The sequence below is a fragment of the Doryrhamphus excisus genome, chromosome 5 (genome assembly GCF_030265055.1).
Source record: "Doryrhamphus excisus isolate RoL2022-K1 chromosome 5, RoL_Dexc_1.0, whole genome shotgun sequence".
In the NCBI taxonomy this organism is placed as follows: domain Eukaryota; kingdom Metazoa; phylum Chordata; class Actinopteri; order Syngnathiformes; family Syngnathidae; genus Doryrhamphus; species Doryrhamphus excisus.
This window is the reverse complement of record NC_080470.1, coordinates 16,396,374-16,409,246: the sequence shown is the minus strand read 5'-3', so window position 1 is coordinate 16,409,246 and position 12,873 is coordinate 16,396,374.

Genomic DNA, 12,873 nt, shown 5'->3' with positions numbered 1-12,873 from the left:
ACCTAGCAAGAGAGCCTCAAGTTTAGAAAGTGCCAAGGTTGTCCTATAACCTCCCTACACCATGCCATATGTGTATTTGCCTGAAGACATGAGTAAATTAGCTTAAATGCTAACATGCTAACGGCTACCATGCTAGCACCTAGCAAGAGAGCATCAAATTGAGAAAGTGCCAAGGTTGTCCTATAACCTCCCCACATCATGTCATGTGTGTATTTGCCTTTAAACGTGAGTAAATTAGCTTAAATGCTAAATTGCTAACAATCATTAAGCTAGCACCTAGCAAGAGAGCCTCAAGTTTAGAAAGTGCCAAGGTTGTCCTATAACCTCCCGACACCATGCCATATGTGTATTTGCCTGAAGACATGAGTAAATTAGCTTAAATGCTAACATGCTAACGGCTACCATGCTAGCACCTAGCAAGAGAGCATCAAGTTGAGAAAGTGCCAAGGTTGTCCTATAACCTCCCTACATCATGCCATGTGTGTATTTGCCTTTAGACATGAGTAAATTAGCTTAAATGCTAACATGCTAACGGCTAACATGCTAGCACCTAGCAAGACAGCCTCAAGTTTAGAAACTACCAAGGTTGTCCTATAACCTCCCCACATCATGTCATGTGTGTATTTGCCTTTAAACGTGAGTAAATTAGCTCAAATGCTAACATGCTAACAATCATTATGCTAGCACCTAGCAAGAGAGCCTCAAGTTTATAAAGTGCCAAGGTTGTCCTATAACCTCCCTACACCATGCCATATGTGTATTTGCCTGAAGACATGAGTAAATTAGCTCAAATGCTAACATGCTAACGGCTACCATGCTAGCACCTAGCAAGAGAGCCTCAAGTTTAGAAAGTGCCAAGGTTGTCCTATAACCTCCCTACATCATGCCATGTGTGTATTTGCCTTTAGACATAAGTAAATTAGCTTAAATGCTAACACGCTAACGGCTAACATGCTAGCACCTAGCAAGAGAGTTTCAAGTTTACAAAGTGCCAAGGTTGTCCTTCAACCTCCCTATATCATGCCATGTGTGTATTTGCCTTTAAACGTGAGTAAATTAGCTTAAATGCTAACATGCTAACAGTTGTCATGCTAGCACCTAGCAAGAGACCCTCAAGTTTAGAAAGTGCCAAGGTTGTCCTATAACCTCCCTACATCATGCCATGTGTGTATTTGCCTTTAGACGTGAGTAAATTAGCTTAAATGCTAACATGCTAACGGCTAACATGCTAGCACCTAGCAAGACAGCCTCAAGTTTAGAAACTACCAAGGTTGTCCTATAACCTCCCCACATCATGTCATGTGTATATTTGCCTTTAAACGTGAGTAAATTAGCTTAAATGCTAACATGCTAACAATCATTATGCTAGCACCTAGCAAGACAGCCTCAAGTTTAGAAAGTGCCAAGGTTGTCCTATAACCTCCCTACATCATGCCATGTGTGTATTTGCCTTTAGACATGAGTAAATTAGCTTAAATGCTAACATGCTAACGGGTCCATGCTAGCACCTAGCAAGAGAGCCTCAAGTTTAGAAACTGCCAAGGTTGTCCTAGAACCTCCCTGCATCATGCCATGGGTGTATTTGCCTTTAAACATGAGTAAATTAGCTTAAATGCTAACATGCTAACATGCTAGCAATTAGCATTTAGCCACAGAGAGAGTTCAGAAGTTTATCTAAAAAATGAGCCATCAACCACGTTTCTACGTGGCCGTATGGCTGAGCTACAAGGCTGTGAAAAGTCTGTAAATTCTCGTTTTCTCTGGAATGCGGCTGTTCTAAAAATAGAATGGTGTACCTAATCTAGTGGCCGATTTTTTTTTCTATCGCGAATAGCGTCGCCATGGTTACACGAAACGTTCCAAAAAATAAATACCGCTGTAGTCCCGAGCGTCACGATTCCGACGGTGTAACATGTGTGGGGGTCCTTCTTGCGGTTTTGGCCGCATTACGCGCACAAAAAGTGGAAGATTAAGATATAAGAATAACTAGAAAATTCCCGCGGAAATTTTGATGGACTGGCCACCTGTGCTGTGAACCTCGGGCCCGGTGGGCCAACGGCTACCGCGGTAGCACCTAGCAAGAAAGCCTCAAGTACGGAAAAAGTTGATGCAGTCCCATAGTGTCCCCACATCATGCCAAGTGTGTAATTGCCTTTAAACTTGAGTAAATTAGCTTAAATGCTAACATGCTAACAATCATTATGCTAGCACCTAGCAAGAGAGCCTCAAGTTTAGAAAGTGCCAAGGTTGTCCTATAACCTCCCGACATCATGCCATGTGTGTATTTGCCTTTAGACATGAGTAAATTAGCTTAAATGCTAACATGCTAACAATCATTATGCTAGCACCTAGCAAGAGAGCCTCAAGTTTAGAAAGTGCCAAGGTTGTCCTATAACCTCCCTACACCATGCCATATGTGTATTTGCCTGAAGACATGAGTAAATTACCTTAAATGCTAACATGCTAACAATCATTATGCTAGCACCTAGCAAGAGAGCCTCAAGTTTAGAAAGTGCCAATGTTGTCCTATAACCTCCCTACATCATGCCATGTGTGTATTTGCCTTTAGACATGATTACATTAGCTTAAATGCTAACATGCTAACGGCAACCATGCTAGCACCTAGCAAGAGAGCATCAAGTTGAGAAAGTGCCAAGGTTGTCCTACAACCTCCCCACATCATGTCATGTGTGTATTTGCCTTTAAACATGAGTAAATTAGCTTAAATGCTAACATGCTAACAATCATTATGCTAGCACCTAGCAAGAGAGCCTCAAGTTTAGAAAGCGCCAAGGTTGTCCTATAACCTCCCTACACCATGCCATGTGTGTATTTGCCTGAAGACATGAGTAAATTAGCTTAAATGCTAACATGCTAACGGCTACCATGGTAGCACCTAGCAAGAGGGTTTCAAGTTCAGAAAGTGCCAAGGTTGTCCTATAACCTCCCTATATCATGCCGTGTGTGTATTTGCCTTTAAACGTGAGTAAATTAGCTTAGATGCTAACATGCTAACAGTTATCATGCTAGCACCTAGCAAGAGAGCCTCAAGTTTAGAAAGCGCCAAGGTTGTCCTATAACCTCCAGACATCATGCCATGTGTGTATTTGCCTTTAGACATGAGTAAATTAGTTTAAATGCTAACATGCTAACGGCTACCATGGTAGCACCTAGCAAGAGGGTTTCAAGTTCAGAAAGTGCCAAGGTTGTCCTATAACCTCCCTGCATCATGTCATGTGTGTATTTGCCTTTAAACGTGAGTAAATTAGCTTAAATGCTAACATGCTAACAATCATTATGCTAGCACCTAGCAAGAGAGCCTCAAGTTTAGAAAGTGCCAAGGTTGTCCTATAACCTCCCTACATCATGCCATATGTGTATTTGCCTTTAGACATGAGTAAATTAGCTTAAATGCTAACATGCTAACGGCTACCATGCTAGCACCTAGCAAGAGAGCCTCAAGTTTAGAAACTGCTAAGGTTGTCCTATAACCTCCCTACATCATGTCATGTGTGCAATTGCCTTTAAACGTGAGTAAATTAGCTTAAATGCTAACATGCTAACGGGTCCATGCTAGCACCTAGCAAGAGAGTTTCAAGTTTACAAAGTGCCAAGGTTGTCCTATAACCTCCCTATATCATGCCATGTGTGTATTTGCCTTTAGACATGAGTAAATTAGCTTAAATGCTAACATGCTAACGGCTAACATGCTAGCACCTAGCAAGAGAGCCTCAAGTTTAGAAACTGCCAAGGTTGTCCTATGACCTCCCTACATCATGCCATGTGTGTATTTGCCTTTAGACATGAGTAAATTAGCTTAAATGCTAACATGCTAACATGCTAGCAATTAGCATTTAGCCACAGAGAGAGTTCAGACGTTTATCTCAAAAATGAGCCATCAATCACGTTTCTACGTGGCCGTATGGCTGAGCTACAAGGCTGTGAAAAGTCTGTAAATTCTCGTTTTCTATGTGCTGCTCTAAAAATAGAACAGCGATTCCCTAATCAAGTGGCCCATTTTTTAACGTTTTCGTTAATAGCGTCGCCATGGTTACACAAAACTTTCCAAAAATTAAATACCGCTGTAGTCCCGAGCGCCACGTTTCCGGCGGTGTAACATGTGTGGGGGTCCTTCTTGCGGTTTTGGCCGCATTACGCGCGCAAAAAGTGGAAGATTAAGATATAAGAATAAAAAAAATAATAATAACTAAACAGCAATAACAATATGGGCTGGCTCAGTAGCCAGCCCATAGACTGCTACTGCAAGTAGCAGTCTATGGGCTGGCTACTGAGCCAGTCCATAACTAGAAAATTCCCGCGGAAATTTTGATGGACTGGCCACCTGTGCTGTGAACCTCGGGCCCGGTGGGCCAACGGCTACCGCGGTAGCACCTAGCAAGAAAGCCTCAAGTACGGAAAAAGTTGATGCAGTCCCATAGTGTCCCCACATCATGCCAAGTGTGTAATTGCCTTTAAACTTGAGTAAATTAGCTTAAATGCTAACATGCTAACAATCATTATGCTAGCACCTAGCAAGAGAGCCTCAAGTTTAGAAAGTGCCAAGGTTGTCCTATAACCTCCCTACATCATGCCATGTGTGTATTATCCTTTAGACATGAGTAAATTAGCTTAAATGCTAACATGCTAACAGCTACTATGCTAGCACCTAGCAAGAGGGCCTCAAGTTTAGAAACTGCCAAGGTTGTCCTATAACCTCCCTGCATAATGCCATGTGTGTATTTGCCTTTAGACATGAGTAAATTAGCTTAAATGCTAACATGCTAACAGTTATCATGCTAGCACCTAGCAAGAGAGCCTCAAGTTTAGAAAGTGCCAAGGTTGTCCTATAACCTCCCGACATCATGCCATGTGTGTATTTGCCTTTAGACATGAGTAAATTAGTTTAAATGCTAACGTGCTAACGGCTACCATGCTAGAACCTAGCAAGAGGGCCTGAAGTTTAGAAAGTGCCAAGGTTGTCCTATAACCTCCCTACATCATGCCATGTGTGTATTTGCCTTTAGACATGAGCAAATTAGCTTAAATGCTAACATGCTAACAGTCATCATGCTAACACCTAGCAAGAGACTCCCAAGTTTAGAAAGTGCCAAGGTTGTCCTATCACCTCCCTACATCATGCCATTTGTGTATTTGCCTTTAAACGTGAGTAAATTAGCTTAAATGCTAACATGCTAACAATCATTATGCTAGCACCTAGCAAGAGAGCCTCAAGTTTAGAAAGTGCCAAGGTTGTCCTATAACCTCCCTACACCATGCCATATGTGTATTTGCCTGAAGACATGACTAAATTAGCTTAAATGCTAACATGCTAACGGCTACCATGCTAGCACCTAGCAAGAGGGCCTCAAGTTTAGAAAGTGCCAAGGTTGTCCTATAACCTCCCGACATCATGCCATGTGTGTATTTGCCTTTAGACATGAGTAAATTAGCTTAAATGCTAACATGCTAACCGTTATCATGCTAACACCTAGCAAGAGAGTCCCAAGTTTAGAAAGTGCCAAGGTTGTCCTATAACCTCCCTACATCATGCAATATGTGTATTTGCCTTTAGACATGAGTGAATTAGCTTAAATGCTAACATGCTAACGGCTAACATGCTAGCACCTAGCAAGACAGCCTCAAGTTTAGAAACTACCAAGGTTGTCCTATAACCTCCCCACATCATGTCATGTGTGTATTTGCCTTTAAACGTGAGTAAATTAGCTTAAATGCTAACATGCTTACAATCATTATGCTAGCACCTAGCAAGAGAGCCTCAAGTTTAGAAAGTGCCAAGGTTGTCCTATAACCTCCCTACACCATGCCATATGTGTATTTGCCTGAAGACATGAGTAAATTAGCTTAAATGCTAACATGCTAACGGCTACCATGTTAGCACCTAGCAAGAGAGCATCAAGTTGAGAAACTGCCAAGGTTGTCCTATAACCTCCCTACATCATGCCATGTGTGTATTTGCCTTTAGACATGAGTAAATTAGCTTAAATGCTAACATGCTAACAGTTATCATGCTAACACCTAGCAAGAGAGCCTCAAGTTTAGAAAGTGCCAAGGTTGTCCTATAACCTCCCTACATCATGCCATGTGTGTATTTGCCTTTAGACATGAGTAAATTAGCTTAAATGCTAACATGCTAACGGCTAACATGCTAGCACCTAGCATGACAGCCTCAAGTTTAGAAACTGCCATGGATGTCCTATGACGTCCCTGCATCATGCATGTGTGTATTTGCCTTTAAACATGAGCAAATTAGCTTAAATGCTAACATGCTAACAGTCATCATGCTAGCACCTAGCAAGAGAGCCTCAAGTTTAGAAAGTGCCAAGGTTGTCCAATAACCTCCCTACATCATGCAATGTGTGTATTTGCCTTTAGACGTGAGTAAATTAGCTTAAATGCTAACATGCTAACGGCTAACATGCTAGCACCTAGCAAGACAGCCTCAAGTTTAGAAACTACCAAGGTTGTCCTATCACCTCCCTACATCATGTCATGTGTGTATTTGCCTTTAAACGTTAGTAAATTAGCTTAAATGCTAACATGCTAACAATCATTATGCTAGCACCTAGCAAGAGAGCCTCAAGTTTAGAAAGTGCCAAGGTTGTCCTATAACCTCCCTACATCATGCCATGTGTGTATTTGCATTTAGAATGAGTAAATTAGCTTAAATGCTAACATGCTAATGGCTGCCATGCTAGCACCTAGCAAGAGGGTTTCAAGTTTAGAGAGTGCCAAGGATGTCCTATAACGTCCCCGCATCATGCATGTGTGTATTTGCCTTTAAACATGAGCAAAGTAGCTTGAATGCTAACATGCTAACAGTCATCATGCTAGCACCTAGCAAGAGAGCCTCAAGTTTAGAAAGTGCCAAGGTGGTCCTATAACCTCCCTACATCATGCCATGTGTGAATTTGCCTGTGGACATAAGTAAATTAACTTAAATGCTAACATGCTAACGGCTACCATGCTAGCAACTAGCAAGAGGCCCTCAAGTTTAGAAAGTGCCAAGGTTGTCCTATAAACTCCCTACATCATGCCATGTGTGTATTTGCCTTTAGACATGAGTAAATTAGCTTAAATGCTAACATGCTAACGGCTAACATGCTAGCACCTAGCAAGACAGCCTCAAGTTTAGAAACTGCCAAGGATGTCCTATAACGTCCCTGCATCATGCATGTGTGTATTTGCCTTTAAACATTAGCAAATTAGCTTAAATGCTAACATGCTAACAGCCATTATGCTAGCACCTAGCAAGAGAGTCCCAAGTTTAGAAAGTGCCAAGGTTGTCCTATAACCTCCCTACATCATGCCATGTGTGTATTTGCCTTTAGACATGAGTAAATTAGCTTAAATGCTAACATGCTAACGGCTACCATGCTAGCACCTAGCAAGAGAGCCTCAAGTTTAGAAACTGCCAAGGTTGTCCTATGACCTCCCTACATCATGCCATGTGTGTATTTGCCTTTAGACATGAGTAAATTAGCGTAAATGCTAACATGCTAACATGCTAGCAATTAGCATTTAGCCACAGAGAGAGTTCAGACGTTTATCTCAAAAATGAGCCATCAATCATGTTTCTACGTGGCCGTATGGCTGAGCTAAAAGGCTGTGAAAAGTCTGTAAATTCTCGTTTTCTATGTGCTGTTCTAAAAATAGAACAGCGATTCCCTAATCAAGTGGCCCATTTTTTAACGTTTTTGTTAATAGCGTCGCCATGGTTACACAAAACTTTCCAAAAACTAAATACCGCTGTAGTCCCGAGCGCCACGTTTCCGGCGGTGTAACATGTGTGGGGGTCCTTCTTGCGGTTTTGGCCGCATTACGCGCGCAAAAAGTGGAAGATTAAGATATAAGAATAAAAAAAATAACTAGAAAATTCCCGCGGAAATTTTGATGGACTGGCCACCTGTGCTGTGAACCTCGGGCCCGGTGTGCCAACGGCTACCGCGGTAGCACCTAGCAAGAAAGCCTCAAGTACGGAAAAAGTTGATGCAGTCCCATAGTGTCCCCACATCATGCCAAGTGTGTAATTGCCTTTAAACTTGAGTAAATTAGCTTAAATGCTAACATGCTAACAGTTATCATGCTAGCACCTAGGAAGAGAGCCTCAAGTTTAGAAAGTGCCAAGGTTGTCCTATAACCTCCCTACATCATGCCATGTGTGTATTTGCCTTTAGACATGAGTAAATTAGCTTAAATGCTAACATGCTAGCACCTAGCAAGACAGCCTTAAGTTTAGAAACTGCCAAGGATGTCCTATGACGTCCCTGCATCATGCATGTGTGTATTTGCCTTTAAACGTGAGCAAATTAGCTTAAATGCTAACATGCTAACAGTCATCATGCTAGCACCTAGCAAGAGAGTCCCAAGTTTAGAAAGTGCCAAGGTTGTCCTATCACCTCCCTACATCATGCCATGTGTGTATTTGCCTTTAAACGTGAGTAAATTAGCTTAAATGCTAACATGCTAACGGCTACCACGCTAGCACCTAGCAAGAGAGCATCAAGTTGAGAAAGTGCCAAGGTTGTTCTATAACATCCCTACATCATGCCATGTGTGTATATACCTTTAGACATGAGTAAATTAGCTTAAATGCTAACATGCTAACGGCTACCATGTTAGCACCTAGCAAGAGGGTTTCAAGTTTACAAAGTGCCAAGGTTGTCCTATAACCTCCCTATATCATGCCATGTGTGTATTTGCCTTTAAACGTGAGTAAATTAGCTTAGATGCTAACATGCTAACAGTTATCATGCTAGCACCTAGCAAGAGAGCCTCAAGTTTAGAAAGTGCCAAGGTTGTCCCATAACCTCCCTACATCATGCCATGTGTGTATTTGCCTTTAAACGTGAGTAAATTAGCTTAAATGCTAACATGCTAACAGTTATCATGCTAGCACCTAGGAAGAGAGCCACAAGTATAGAAAGTGCCAAGGTTGTCCTATAACCTCCCTACATCATGCCATGTGTGTATTTGCCTTTAGACATGAGTAAATTAGCTTAAATGCTAACATGCTAGCACCTAGCAAGACAGCCTTAAGTTTAGAAACTGCCAAGGATGTCCTATGACATCCCTGCATCATGCATGTGTGTATTTGCCTTTAAACGTGAGCAAATTAGCTTAAATGCTAACATGCTAACAGTCATCATGCTAGCACCTAGCAAGAGAGTCCCAAGTTTAGAAAGTGCCAAGGTTGTCCTATCACCTCCCTACATCATGCCATGTGTGTATTTGCCTTTAAACGTGAGTAAATTAGCTTAAATGCTAACATGCTAACAATCATTATGCTAGCACCTAGCAAGAGAGCCTCAAGTTTAGAAAGTGCCAAGGTTGTCCTATAACCTCCCTACATCATGCGTTGTGTGTATTTGCCTTTAGACATGAGTAAATTAGCTTAAATGCTAACATGCTAACGGCTACCACGCTAGCACCTAGCAAGAGAGCATCAAGTTGAGAAAGTGCCAAGGTTGTTCTATAACAACCCTACATCATGCCATGTGTGTATATACCTTTAGACATGAGTAAATTAGCTTAAATGCTAACATGCTAACGGCTACCATGTTAGCACCTAGCAAGAGGGTTTCAAGTTTACAAAGTGCCAAGGTTGTCCTATAACCTCCCGACATCATACCATGTGTGTATTTGCCTTTAGACATGAGTAAATTAGCTTAAATGCTAACATGCTAACGGCTAACATGCTAGCACCTAGCAAGACGGCCTCAAGTTTAGAAACTGCCAAGGTTGTCCTATAACCTCCCTACATCATGCCATGTGTGTATTTGCCTTTAGACCTGAGTAAATTAGCTTAAATGCTAACATGCTAACAGTTATCATGCTAGCACCTAGCAAGAGAGCCTCAAGTTTAGAAAGTGCCAAGGTTGTCCTATAACCTCCCTACATCATGCCATGTGTGTATTTGCCTTTAGACATGAGTAAATTAGCTTAAATGCTAACATGCTAACAATCATCATGCTAGCACCTAGCAAGCGAGTCCCAAGTTTAGAAAGTGCCAAGGTTGTCCTATAACCTCCCGACATCATGCCATGTGTGTATTTGCCTTTAGACATGAGTAAATTAGCTTAAATGCTAACATGCTAACGGATAACATGCTAGCACCTAGCAAGACAGCCTCAAGTTTAGAAACTGCCAAGGTTGTCCTATAACCTCCCCACATCATGTCATGTGTGTATTTGCCTTTTAACGTGAGTAAATTAGCTTGAATGCTAACATGCTAACAATCATTATGCTAGCACCTAGCAAGAGAGCCTCAAGTTTAGAAAGTGCCAAGGTTGTCCTCTAACCTCCCTACATCATGCCATGTGTGTATTTGCCTTTAGATGTGAGTAAATTAGCTTAAATGCTAACATGCTAACATGCTAGCAATTAGCATTTAGCCACAGAGAGACTTCAGAAGTTTATCTCAAAAATTAGCCATCAATCACGTTTCTACGTGGCCGTATGGCTGAGCTACAAGGCTGTGAAAAGTCTGTAAATTCTCATTCTTTTCACTGGCATGAGCTGTTCTAAAAATAGCCCAAATGTCCCTAATTTTTTGAACCATTGATTTTTGCGTTTTTCAAACGCGAATAGCGTCGCCATGGTTACACAAAACGTTCCAAAAAATAAATACCGCTGTAGTCCCGAGTGCCACGTTTCCGGCGGTGTAACATGTGTGGGGATCCTTCCTGCGGTTTTGGCCGCATTACGTGCACAAAAGTGGGAAGATTAAGATATAAGAATAATAACTAGAAAATTCCCGCGGAAATTTTGATGGACTGGCCACCTGTGCTGTGAACCTCGGGCCCGGTGTGCCAACGGCTACCGTGGTAGCACCTAGCAAGAAAGCCTCAAGTACGGAAAAAGTTGATGCAGTCCAATAGTGTCCCCACATCATGCCAAGTGTGTAATTGCTTTTAAACTTGAGTAAATTAGCTTAAATGCTAACATGCTAACAATCATTATGCTAGCACCTAGCAAGAGAGCCTCAAGTTTAGAAAGTGCCAAGGTTGTCCTATAACCTCCCTACATCATGCCATGTGTGTATTTGCCTTTAAATGTGAGTAAATTAGCTTAAATGCTAACATGCTAACAGTTATCATGCTAGCACCTAGCAAGAGAGCCTCAAGTTAAAAAAGTGCCAAGGTTGTCCTATAACCTCCCTATATCATGCCATGTGTGTATTTGCCTTTAGACATGAGTAAATTAGCTTAAATGCTAACATGCTAGCACCTAGCAAGACAGCCTTAAGTTTAGAAACTGCCAAGGATGTCCTATGACGTCCCTGCATCATGCATGTGTGTATTTGCCTTTAAACGTGAGCAAATTAGCTTAAATGCTAACATGCTAACAGTCATCATGCTAGCACCTAGCAAGAGAGTCCCAAGTTTAGAAAGTGCCAAGGTTGTCCTATCACCTCCCTACATCATGCCATGTGTGTATTTGCCTTTAAACATGAGTAAATTAGCTTAAATGCTAACATGCTAACAATCATTATGCTAGCACCTAGCAAGAGAGCCTCAAGTTTAGAAAGTGCCAAGGTTGTCCTATATCCTCCCTACATCATGCCATGTGTGTATTTGCCTTTAGACATGAGTAAATTAGCTTAAATGCTAACATGCTAACGGCTACCATGCTAGCACCTAGCAAGAGAGCATCAAGTTGAGAAAGTGCCAAGGTTGTCCGACAACCTCCCCACATCATGTCATGTGTGTATTTGCCTTTAAACATGAGTAAATTAGCTTAAATGCTAACATGCTAACAATCATTATGCTAGCACCTAGCAAGAGAGCCTCAAGTTTAGAAAGTGCCAAGGTTGTCCTATAACCTCCCTACACCATGCCATATGTGTATTTGCCTGAAGACATGAGTAAATTAGCTTAAATGCTAACATGCTAACGGCTACCATGCTAGCACCTAGCAAGAGAGCATCAAGTTGAGAAAGTGCCAAGGTTGTCCTATAACCTCCCTACATCATGCCATGTGTGTATTTGCCTTTAGACATGAGTAAATTAGCTTAAATGCTAACATGCTAACGGCTACCATGCTAGCACCTAGCAAGAGGGTTTCAAGTTTACAAAGTGCCAAGGTTGTCCTATAACCTCCCTATATCATGCCATGTGTGTATTTGCCTTTAAACGTGAGTGAATTAGCTTAGATGCTAACATGCTAACAGTTATCATGCTAGCACCTAGCAAGAGAGCCTCAAGTTTAGAAAGCGCCAAGGTTGTCCTATAACCTCCCTACACCATGCCATGTGTGTATTTGCCTGAAGACATGAGTAAATTAGCTCAAATGCTAACATGCTAACGGCTACCATGCTAGCACCTAGCAAGAGAGCATCAAGTTTAGAAAGTGCCAAGGTTGTCCTACAACCTCCCTACATCATGCCATGTGTGTATTTGCCTTTAGACATGAGTAAATTAGCTTAAATGCTAACATGCTAACGGCTACCATGCTAGCACCTAGCAAGAGGGTTTCAAGTTTACAAAGTGCCAAGGTTGTCCTATAACCTCCCTATATCATGCCATGTGTGTATTTGCCTTTAAACGTGAGTAAATTAGCTTAGATGCTAACATGCTAACAGTTATCATGCTAGCACCTAGCAAGAGAGCCTCAAGTTTAGAAAGCGCCAAGGTTGTCCTATAACCTCCCTACACCATGCCATGTGTGTATTTTCATTTAGACATGAGTAAATTAGCTTAAATGCTAACATGCTAACGGGTCCATGCTAGCACCTAGCAAGAGAGCATCAAGTTTAGAAACTGCCAAGGTTGTCCTAGAACCTCCCTGCATCATGCAATGGGTGTATTTGCCTTTAAACATGAGTAAATTAGCTTAAATGCTAACATGCTAACA